The sequence below is a fragment of the Ictalurus punctatus genome, chromosome 20, assembly GCF_001660625.3.
Source record: "Ictalurus punctatus breed USDA103 chromosome 20, Coco_2.0, whole genome shotgun sequence".
NCBI lineage: Eukaryota > Metazoa > Chordata > Actinopteri > Siluriformes > Ictaluridae > Ictalurus > Ictalurus punctatus.
Genome location: NC_030435.2, coordinates 3739020 through 3751885, shown reverse-complemented (window position 1 = coordinate 3751885; position 12866 = coordinate 3739020). Strand labels below are relative to the sequence as shown.

The window sequence follows — 12866 nt, the reverse complement described above, 5'->3', positions numbered from 1 at the left end:
ATAGCAGCTTGCATCACTACAGTGTATACCTCCGCATCGTTATGTTTTTGTTTACATTGCCACATGTGTTTTTATTTTCTCTCCACCCATGTCTTCTCATTGGTTGTCTCCCTAATGTGTCATGATTGCTCTCACCTGAGTTCAGTTCGCCCTTGATTAGTTTGTGTATTAATAGCCCTTGTGTTTTCCTTGGTGCGTTCGCTGTGTCAGAGTGCCAGTCTATACCATCACGTTAATTACGTAACGTCGTTCTGGTTTTCATCTTGTTCTGATTTTCTCATTTGCCTGACCCTTGTCTGTATCTCACTTTGCCATTGGATTGCATTTCTGATTAGGTTTAATAAAACCACTGAGTATCTGCACTAGCGTCCTCAACTGAATCCTGACACTGTTCTACATGAGATCAGCAGTTTCTGAATTACTAAAACCGCAGGATTTTATGCATTGCACTTGTTCCACGTGACTGGCCAATTGGATAACGGCATCAATGAGCACGCATACAGGTGTTCTTAAAATGAGCCAGTGAGTATATTTCAATAGATCAATCAATTACAAACAAGTAAACAAGCATTATTATTATTATTATTATTATTATTATTATTATTATTGAAAAAGAATTTGCTTCTGCTCCTAATATGAATCTTACTATTAAGCATCCACACATACAGCTTGATGGAGTTGCATGGATCTTTCGTCCTTAGTATTTATCTTGGGCACAAAGGTTTCTGAGTCTCTGTCTCATCATCATCATCTTTCTCTCTCTCTCTCTCTCTCTCTCTCTCTCCTGTTTATTGAATTACCCTGCCTGGTACTCAGGGCAGACGCTGTCTGCTGGTGGTCTGGACCATAACGACCTCATTAATATGATAAAGACCCCATCAGCCCAGCTACCTGGTGTAAAAACCCGTATGGCACACCTAAAATAAAATGGACCTTACAGCATCATAAATCTTAACTCTGCCACCTCCAGATAAAGTCATGCTCACTCAGGCTGCATAACAACCCTGATTGTGTGCTTACACACACACACACACACACAAATACACACATGTGCATGGTGTCAGTCTCACACAGACACACTCTAACTGTTTAGATGATGAGGCTGATGTGTTATTAAGACCTTGTGGTATAAAGTGCATTGCTGCAAAATGGGCTTTTTAACTAAAACATCAATGCCATCTGTGGAGAGAGAGAGGCTCAGAAACAGCGAGGGGAAAAAAGAACTTTCACTCGGAATTAATTTAAGGTAAGTCACCATTAGTACGTACCAATTAATTTTAAAACAGATATTTGAACATAATTTTTGTTTTGTTCTTGTTAACACCTCCTGTAAGGCTTAATATGATTATATAGATTAACATCGGGGGCACACGGTGGCTTAGTGGGGTCAACCAAGCAGGGTCGGGGGTTTGATTCACACCGTGGCCCTGTGTGTGCGGAGTTTGCATGTTCTCCCCGTGCTGCGGGGGTTTCCTCTGGGTACTCCGGTTTCCTCCCCCAGTCCAAAGACATGCATGGTAGGCTGATTGGCGTGTCTAAAGTGTCCGTAGTGTATGAATGGGTGTGTGAGTGTGTATGTGTTTGTGCCCTGCGATGGATTGGCACCCTGTCCAGGGTGTACCCCGCCTTGTGCCCGATGTTCCCTGGGATAGTCTCCAGGTTCCCCGTGACCCTGAAAAGGAGTAAGCGGTATAGAAGATGGATGGATGCAGATTAATATCGGGATCAAAATTCCTTTCACAGCTCCACACTCCACCTTTTTCCCCAATTTACGACAAAGACTTAAAAAAAAAAAAAAAAGCTGTTTCAGTCAAAGTATTATGGGCTCAGTTTATGACGACATGAAATACCTTGGCTATAAATGACTGGTAGCTAAGCACAAGCACCTTTTGGCAACCATGACGATTTTTGAGCAAAGTTTAGAAATATGTCCATTCTATTAGCAAATAGCACTTCTAATTGTCTGACTAATTATCAAAACTGCCCCTGAAAGCCTTGGAAAGAAAACCGAATGCAGTTTAAAGCAGATGGAGCACAAACCCAGCCTGGCTCCCAGTACGCAAGCATTCTGACAATGGTCTAAGCGATTTCCTTTATAGTTTCCACAGTGAGGTCTGGATTAGTCGTAGTGTCACTATGGAATTAAACGTCTTTCACACCATCTGCAGCAAATTAAGAAGATGTGATGCACAGCAGTAAATTCAGCCTTGTCACGTCTCCGTGGATATTTGACTAGCTAGCATTCACCGAGGCAGCACTGCTGGTACAGGCAATATTGTCACCTAGGAACACAGAATCAGGTTCACTCTTCAGTTTGAATTAATGCTGAAATGCACAACATAAAGAGACAATGTGGAATTGCATAACACTGAGAGTTAGCAAGGTTAGCTAGAGACAGAGCTTTCTTTATTTATAGTTAATATTGTGAACCAGGGTTGAGATTTTTGTACAGAATTGCAAAAACACAAAATGGGTTTTCTTCATAAATTGATCTTCAAGAACTTTTATGAGGCAACTTTTTGCCAAACATGTGACTTGTGGAATATTCCAAAAATTACGCACGTTTGTCTTGCATCTCCAGGGTTGAGGGTTCGAATCCTGCCTCCTGAGTTCGCATGTTCTCCCCATGCTTTGGGGGTTTCCTCCTTTAGTCCAAAGACATGTGTTGTAGGCATTTTCATTGATAGGCATTTTCAGATTGTCCATAGTTATTGTGTGTGCGATTGTGCCCTGTTTTGGAATAATACACCGTCCACGGTGTCCCTGCCTTGTGCCTCAAGTTCCCTGGGATAATCTACAGACTCCCTGTGACTCTGTGTAGGATATAAGCGGTATGGAAAATGGATGGATGGATGGATTTTTTTCCATTATTCATTGTCACACAAATGTACCCTAATAAGTAAATAAATGTTTTCTTCAGCCGATCTGAGCAACGGAACTTTGGCACAGTTTTATAAGCACATAAACGCGAAAAACATAGGCACACACACAGAAACATATACAGACATGGGTATGCTCAGATACACCTGGGTCTTTAACCACCTGATGTTCTCTTTTAGCTCTCCCTGGAGCGAGCAATCTAATCATTATCTGTCAACAGGAATTCTCTCAATCAATCTTGTTTCATCGCCCGTTCCCATGGATACACAATGGCTCCAGAGCTTGAATTGATGGTGGGAGGAACGTTTTATTTGGCCTCCACATTATATTTTGTTACTCTTTGTTGCATTGAATGCTCTTAATTATGATAGCAAGTCTCCGTATGTTTAATGGAATGTGGGCAGCAGAAAAACAAGAAAATTGCATTTCAAAATGCATCATCTTCTTCAATTTGGATTGGTCTTTAAAGTCATACAGAAGAAATATGTCTATAATAACAAGATGAAAATGTATACTGATCAGATTTTTAAAAAAATATATATAAATAAATAAAAAAAATGCCCAAAGACGTTTCACAAAGATAATCACAAAAGCAATCCAAGACAAATAAAATAAAGGCTTTGATGAGAGCTGATTCATTCAATCCTTTTGTAAATCTGGCATCTATTTACAATGTATGAATTCTGTGGTGTAACTATCTATGGTGCAGACTTTAAATTGAGTGTCTAGGACTGGGGGATTTTTATTTATTCATGCTTTGACACATTCATTAAATGTTTATATTATTATCATCTTCTAAAACTAACTAACTAGACTATTGTGGGGGGGCTATTCCCTACGCAGATACATTTTTAGCCTCCACTAGGGTGGGACTAATGGGTGTGTGAGTGTGTAAGTGATTGTGCCCTGCGACAGACTGGCACCCTGTCCAGCGTGTACCCCACCTTGTGCCCGATGCTCCCTGGGATAGGCTCCAGGTTCCCCATGACCCTGAAAAGGAGTAAGCGGTAGAAGATGGATGGATGGATTGATAGGGTGGGACTGCCCTAGTGGAGATACCATCCAGTATTCCTCTTAGTAAGTACATAAGTAAGAAATACGTTTTATTTATAAAGCACATTTAAAACAACGATAGTTGCCCAAAGTGCTACATATACAGTACATATATTCAGCACATATATAGTTAAATAAATAAGCACAATTTGAAGCATGAAAAGATTTGTTTTTAGTTTAGATTTTAAAATGGAAACAGAGGATGTAGATTTTCAGTATGAGTACAAGTACATGGGTTTTTTTTTTTTCTTCGCGACTCAGGATAAAGGAAGCCGTGTGTCTCAGTGCTCGCCGAGGAGAAGTGCTCTCAGTTTCTCGGCACACTTCCTTCAATGCCCCACGCTCGAGAATACCTCGGTGTGTATGCAAATCACGTTACGTTGCACTTCTTTTTAACCATTTCCCGCAATACACTAGCATTCCATTCCACCGGCAGAATGTAAATCGACTTATCAGACCATTTCTTCAATCAGTATAAACAAATCAATTATTTTATCACTACAAGTCTGTTATGAGATTAGTCAGGACACTGTTGGGTTTCTGTGTGTAGAGTATCATGACTCTGTGCTTAGCTGCTGGTAAAAATCAAAACAAAAAAAACACACGGGGTAAAAAGAGTTGATAACCATACTCGTCGGTATTGCTCTGTGTGATCAAGTAGGGCATCCTCACACTCTCGTATGTTTTAAAGGGTTACTTGCATTGCAGGATGATGCTCACAGCTTTGATTTGCCGTGATCGTGAAAAAATACAACCAGATACCTGTCATGGAATATAAGACCCAAAGATGGAAAAACATGAATCTCATGATGCATGATATGTGATAGAATGATTTTGTTTGTAGAACTAACAGAAATACAGTAGGACATGGAATCATGTGTGTTTATGCATGCCTGGAAAAAGAAGAAAAAGAATCAGCTTCATCCTTGTGCTTATAATGATGAATGTGCAGTATTATTAGGTTTGTTAGTTCTAAACCTGTTGGAAGAGGTAGAAGGTTTTCAGTTTCAGTAGATACTTGATTAAAAATCCTCCTGCAGAACGACAGGTTTCTTATTACACTCGTTTCTGATAGAGATGAGAGTGCAGTTCTTGTGCTCTCAGTACGTCTCATCCTGATTTAATTTTCATCAAACCTAATCATATTCTTCTCAAGCAACAAAAAAAAAAAAAAAAAAAAAAAGTTGTTTTGTCCGGACCATCTCAAAGCACCTTTGTGTCCTCGCTAAATTCCCACCTGATGTTATTGTACGTATGGCCTTGTGACAAACCCACGGTCTGAAAGCGGTGCAAGGTCTGTGTGAAGGAGAGACGTAGGAGGGAGGAACAGCGGACGAGGAGGACAAGCAAAAGAAAGCGAGGGGGAGGAGAGACAGAGTAGGAGGAAGGAGAGGACAGAGTGGACAGTAGAATCGATGAGCGTCCCCGCTGGGCCATATGATTGACAGGAGCTGTAGGAGGCTGAAGGGGTTGCAGGTGGTGCTGCATACGCACATGTACCCACACACACACACACACTCAAACTTGCTTCACAGACCCTTAAGCAGAGATATACACTACACAACCACACACACAATACTCTGTGCGCACTCACACTCATATATGCACACACTGGGATAGGCAAAAATCTATCTGAATGTATTTTGATCAATAACACACACATACACACACACACACACACACACACACACACACACACACAATTTTGCATTTTGAATACACTCTGTAAGACTGAGTTTAGTTACATCACTGCAGGTAAAAATGTTAACCTTCCTGTATTAGCATTCCAGTAATAGCTAACATTGTCACTAAGTGTCCTTCAGAAACCACATCAGTGCTCAAGATAAATCACGAAGAGTCAATCAGTACTAGTGTCTCTTTGGTTTCTGAAATATTCTCCTACTCCTGCACCACAAAGTTTAACCTGCTGTTATTTTTCCCCTGTGTGTTAGCAAGGCTTAACGTAACAACCGCATCAAAGCAGCCTTGCCTGCTAGCTAGCATCCAGCTCACTGACTAGCAAAGAGGTTTTTAATGATTTTTAATAGGACTTTACTGATCATATGAAAAAAAAACAACAACAACAACTTTAAACATGTGTTAAACATTCAGGAATATCACACATGATTTCTGTAGTGTGCTGGGTAGTCAACACTTTGCTACGTCTCTTTTTTTTAATCCTGATTTGTGGTAGCCGTTCTTTGCTAATTCTTCGGGTCTGAGGAGAATTTCTAGAAGTAAAGCCGCTCTGGTGTAAGCGGCTGCACTAAAACCACTCAGACTTATTTGAGATGCAGTTTACATGGAGTGTCTGTATTTGCAAAACTATAGAAATACAGCATTTTAATGCAAATTACATGGTGTTTTTTTTTCTTTTCTTTTCTTTTTCCTAAGGGCCTTGAATACAAATTGACTCACCAGTATTATAAAGTTTTATCTTGGCAAAAAACTTTATCATTAGGCTATACTATGGGTTTTTTTTAATGTATCTATATATATATATATATATATATATATATATATATATATATATATATATATATATATATATATATATATATATATATATATTCTGTATACAATTACAAAAGAAATCAGACTCAAAGTCTGTCTATGTATTAGGGATGCAACCAAATAGGACCATTATTCACATTGACCAGATAATATGTTCTTTTTTTTTTTTTTTTGGCTTTTTTTTTTTTTTTTTTTTAAAGAAACCTTGCCAGATGGGTTCACAGGGCGTCTAGTGGTGTGCATTGGGACTGTGATCCCACCAGATGTACCAAAAAAAAAACTGTGGGAGCAGTCAGATATTAAGCTTGCGGGATAAAGAAAGACCATGCTCATTAGCATGCATTTACATCATCCTTAGTAAAAACCTGTTCGGAGTTACGATGTTTTATATTAGGCTAGTATTTTGCGAAATGTAGCCTAGTACATTCATTCGAAAATATCGCAAGCAGTTACCAACATAATAATAATATCTGCATGAGAAGAATTTAAAAATCAGTCCTATAGCCCACTCATTTCTAGTTGAGACCAGTGATGAACTTGAGTGATGTAGCTGAGCTTGAAGAACTGTCAGGCTACGTCCACATTAATCCGGATACAAACAACACAAACGAGTCATAAACTTTGTAATGATCTAGACGTGTAGGAATAGTAAAGTACTGTGTTAATTACTGTGATTAAGAATGAGTGAAAGCAGTTGCTATGGTGAGAGAGGGTTTCCCTCTCACCCTCAATAGCTGTCAGGTCACGTGTGCATGGAGCTACATAATTTATCACTTGGCTTCATGTTATTCTCTTGTGCCATATTTGAAGCACACCTTGCGGTCCCCTCACAACCAGCCTTCAATATTTATCTTTGAATAAATAAACATCTAGCAGGAATTATTCATGCATTCAAAAGAGACATTCACACGTGCTTGTACGTGCAAAAGTTCACGTGTATTCGTTAATCTTATATGTTTGCTTCTCATGATGATGCTTTTTCTTGAAAAAAAAAAAAATGAAAGGGGTTAATAAGATTAGGGCTTTAATAAGGTTAAAGTTAGGGTTAAATTTAAAGAGGATTGAATTCACTCAGTTTAAAAATGACAAACTTTTACAACGATATTGAGTTCAAACCAGGCTATTTGAATAGTCACATAAGGTGTTTATGTACTGTATGTCTATCTAGTTTTTAATCTAGGAAATTGCATTAATAATTAATATTTGTTTCCATGTCATATTAAATTGATCTATTACATCAGTAGGCTGCGTAGACAAATAACTACCCAACTGGATCATGTGGGTTTTGGGCTGCTTTGTTTTTCATAGCAGGATTTTTGATATATGCCAAGATAAGACTCGTTTCAGCTTTATTTTCCATCTAAACTGGATTTTAGGGGAATTCCTATGCAATGTAATAACATTTTAAAATTTTTTCCCAGAGCTAAAAGCAAATATTTAAATTTAGCCCCAACCTCCAACTTATTAACCCATTATTTCTCTACCTTTTTTTGTCTTTATGGTTATGGTTACATGTAGGCATGGCATTATTTATCAACAGTTGTATGTAGGTCAATTCCTACAATGACAGTAATACAAGTGTGTTGTGTATTTGTGTGTGTGTGTGTGTGTGTGTGTGTGTGTGTGTGTGTGTGTGTGTGTGTGTGTGTGTGTGTATGGTATTATCGTTCTCCAGCAGACTGGATTGAGAAGGGGGGAAGGAAGCTGAGTGCTGGTAAGAGCAACCAGAGCCCGATTCCTGGAACTCAACCCAAGGTCTCTGTTAAGTGCTGTGCTGAAAAAGTTTGTGTGTGTGCATGTGTGAGTGTAACTGTGACTAAATGTATTCAAATTATTCAGCAAACAATACAACGCTCCATACTCAGTCAGTATATAATGGGAAATGGTTTAGATAACTGCGGCATAACCTCCATAAAATTGTAAAGACGTGCTGTGTTTGTGCAAGGTTTGTGTGTGTGTATGTGTGTGTATGCGTGTGCATGCATAGTATAGGGGCCCAGTAGTAGGCAGAAACAGATGCTAGGGCACTGATTAGCGTGGGGTTAAGACTGTTAAAGTAAGCAGCAGAGTGCTGACATGGTGGCCTGCATATTTGTCCTTCCCACCCAGGGCGCACCTTCCTTCTATCATCTCTGTAAACACACGCAACTTCGTACTTCATACACTTCTACTCACACATATATTTCCCATCATTCCTCGAACGGTACCTAAAACCCTTCCTGAGAGTGAGAAGTCGGGAAAAAATGTGGCAACAGGTCTGGTCTTGCTTCCTTTGGAAAGACTACAAGCAAATGATGGAGGTGTAGGGGGGGGGGGGAGCAAGAGAGAGAGGCTGTTGCTATAGAAACCTGAGCAGCATTGGTGGCAATAGTGTAGAGGCTAATTCTGGAGAGATAGCAAGTGAGGGAGGGAGAGAGAGTGAAGGAGAGAGAGAGAGAGAAAGAGGAGGAATTGGCCCCAGCCTTCCCACAATACACTGCACGGTACGCTGCTTACGCACGTTGAGTGGTTTTCCCCCGTCCCTAGGCTGTTTGGTGCTTCGTTACAGTCTGACGGGAAACCCAGAGACAGAGAGAGCGAGAGAGTGACACAGAGGGAAGAAAGAAGCAAGGCTCAGAGGAAATCAGGTGAGCAACACACACCTTTTATTGTTTGACTTGACTGTCCCTAAAGATGTTTTTCTCTCACCGAGATTTGGTCAATCTTTTTTTCTTTTCTGTTTTCACTTTTCCAATTGGACCAATATAACTGTAGGGTGCAATTAGTTTTGCTCTTAATGCCAGTCAAAGGACTTTCGTTAAACATCTTGCAAGCTGCAAACTCAAAGTCAGCACAGTGCTTTATGCCATGCACTTGTCTCGGGGCATCATTTGTTGTTTATATTTCTCTGTTGCTGGAGAAGCTTGTTAGCTCACATTTGCATGCGTAGTGGATCACTTCACAGATGCTGTTCATAAACTAGTTTGGGTTTTGCCTAATGTGTGCTGTCATCTTGAGTAAACACGCTTTAAATCATCGTATCCGAGCATGTTTAAAGCTTCCTTCTGGTTTAAATCCATGCCTTCCATGGCTAACCAGCATCTTCTGAGAGCCACGTGACCAGTTCTGCTATTTGCTCAGAGGGGAATTAGTTATAAGTATGCCATCTGTTGAATTGGATTCAAAGGCGAGTCGAGGGAAGCAGTTGGGAGTTGTGGGAGGACCACAGGGATCGTACACAGGTTTCTAATCAGGAAAAAAAAAACAATTTTGTTCTATATTATAGGAACAACGACATAAGATTAGCTCAGAACACTAACAGTGCTCGTTATATCCTAACCTTAAGGCCCCAGGGAAACTAAATGCATCATTGCCTTCTAATGAGGTTAGTATTAGTCTTGTGGACTGTGTATACAATGCAAAGTCTGAAAATCTGCTGATTTTCCAACGCCTACTAGTCAGTATTTCTTCCATTTTAATATAAAGTGGGTGGAGCTAGTCTTGGGGAATAATTGTGTAATCAATACCCTCACCAATCACAAGACTCATAGCGTACCGTTATCCCAGTTATTCATTCCCGCTTGAACGATCCTTTTGTGTTTGAGCAACCTAGCAAGCGAACGCTAACCTAGCGAGCATGTTAACTCTATATTTCGTTCGATAACAACCCCGACTTTACTGGTTGCGGAATTGTGTTTAGCCGTATGAATTTATCGTTAGAGCTGTTTTAGAAAATTTAGCAACACCTTCGGACCAATCGGATTTGAGAACTCGATGTCACTGTGGGATAAAGACTTTTAGCTTTTTGATTGGACACAAAAAGGCTCAGAGAAAAACTGCTATCTCGGTGCACACATGCACATGCTCAAGGAAGTGTGAATGAAAAGTGAAGCTAGTTAATAAGAGGTTATGAAGTGACAGCCAAGGATTTTGGACACACTCTAATCTGAGTGTTTGTTATACGATAATTGAAACAGACAGGGACACCAAGGACGAGAGGGCAGCCATTCTTTGTCCGCGTGCAGTAACACTTCAGCGATTCAGCAGCTGATCTCATGCATCCCGTGATGCACAACGCAGCACCCTGGCCTGGCTTCACTCTCTGCAGTGAGAATTCACAGCCAGGCTGCAGTTATTTGCAGGGTCCTAATAGTTGTCCATTACTCAGAGCATGATATACAGGGGTGAGTGGGTTTCTTCCAGGCTTCTAAACACGTAGCATTTACACCGAGGGTGTGACAGTGTATCAGAATCATGATATACTACTGTACAATAATAAATTCTTATGGGATACTGGTATAAACAAAAATATATTCTCAGATGCGATGCAGCCAACTTGGTGACTGTGTTGATAGCTGTAACGAATTTTTGGACTTCTTTAGTGATTTTATTTCAAAAACAAACCTAGTGCCGAAGCTAGTGACTTTTTCAGCTGACGTTAGCGACTGTCCTGCACTCAATATGGCTCCCCAACTTACAGCACAGCTGCTGGATAAATGAGTTTACAGAACAGATTTGGTTGATCACCATCAGTATAAATGCACTGTCACCATTGTTTCCCAACAATCTATTCACTGATCACCACTGTGCCCAACATCCAATCGCTGATCACCATTGCTTTCCAATGACCAATCAAAGACCACCATTGTTTCCCAATAACCAATCACTGATCACCATTGTTCCCAATGGCCAATTACTGATCACCATTGTTTCCCATGACTAATTACTGATCACCATTGCCCCCAATAACCAATCACTGATCACCATTGTTTCCCATGACTAATTACTGATCACCATTGCCCCCAACAATCAATCACTGATCACCATTGTTCCCAATGGCCAATTACTGATCACCATTTTTTCCCATGACTAATTACTGATCACCATTGCCCCAATAACCAATCACTGATCACCATTGTTTCCCATGACTAATTACTGAGCACCATTGCCCCCAATAACCAATCACTGATCACCATTGTTTCCCATGACTAATTACTGATCACCATTGCCCCAACAATAAATCACTGATCACCATTGTTTCCCATGACTAATTATTGATCACCACTGCCCCTAATAACCAATCACTGATCACCATTGTTTCCCATGACTAATTACTGATCACCATTGCCCCAATAACCAATCACTGATCACCATTGTTTTCCAATGACCAGCATTGTTTCCAACAATCCAATCAATTTTCACCATTGCTTCCCATGATTAATCACTGATCACTGTTGTTTGTCCACCGATGTACTTTTGTTTCCTTCTATTTCCTACAGTACTACTCACTACTCACTACTGATTTTTTTCATAGAAATTCTAGAACATTGTAATTATGTTAATAGATTATTGTGCCACGTCCAACGCTTTCTAATTCTACTTAGTAATAAGATGTGTAAGGAATAAGACACTTGAGGACCAGCTGTTATAAGAAAATAATCAATGATGAGGTGGTGAGATATATCCCGGTGCAAAATTTATTTACTCTTACCATCCCAAAGTGTATTATTTTCCTTTAACAGCGCATAATCTTCCTTGTTCGTACAGTGTAGCCAATGTTGCTATGCAGATGATCATGATGATTCAACGAATACACAAATTAGGCCTTGATGTTCGGAAAATCTGGTAACTGAGCCAAACACTGACCCTTACTGTCACTACAAATTGTCGACCATGCATAAATGTTCTTCAATGTGAATTGTTAAAAAAAAATATGACCTTTTCGAGAATGGGACAGATGAATGGAAGAAAAAGAGAAGGTGACGGGGAGGTGAGTCAGAGGGAGAGGATATTAAAAAGTGATTGAATACCAGTCAGCATGTAGAGTACATCGTGAAATGGGTCAGAGGCTGGAGAGTGATAGCAGGTCCACATAACCCTGTGCTCCCAGGTCAGCTTATACCCCTTTAACCATCAACAGTGGAATGGAAATTTCTAGAATTTTATTAAAGGGAGGCTTCCCTTTCGCACCACTGTGTTATGATTCAAACTCAGTCATGTGTTACTCAGCCTCTGATGCCCCACCCCCTTTCATGCATAGTATCAATATCAATTGACATAAATCACTATCCTGATTCATCTTGTTCTCAAGATTATTCGTCATTCTCAATGTTGCATTTCTCTGGTATGTATTTACAAGCTTCCTGCACAAAATTTCTGTCAGACTACAATCAATGAACACCTTTGCTTTTTAAAACTTTTTTTAAAAACTAAAAATGAGTTTCTTTATGTCTGAAATAAGTTGCATCATGCATACTGTGTACATTTTGTACATTGCTATATTTTGTTCAAAGATACTTTCTATAGTTTTGGACAGTCATGGACATTAAATATTTTATTTAATAGTTTATATACATAATATTTTATTATATTTCAAGTAAAATATTTGATAATTATTTACTCATGCTATTCCTATGGACACATTTATATTTTTATTTTAA

General features: G+C 39.5%; 1 protein-coding gene across 1 annotated transcript in view; it reads left to right on the top strand.

The window, feature by feature from the left end:
- Positions 1-8928: 8928 nt before the first annotated feature.
- LOC108280598 (muscleblind-like protein 1) overlaps positions 8929-12866 on the top strand; it is a 111738-nt gene continuing 107800 nt past the window's right edge. The window contains exon 1 of the mRNA XM_017495742.3: positions 8929-9074. The gene's annotated coding sequence lies outside the window, so the exon portion shown is untranslated. The remainder of the gene's footprint in view (positions 9075-12866) is intronic.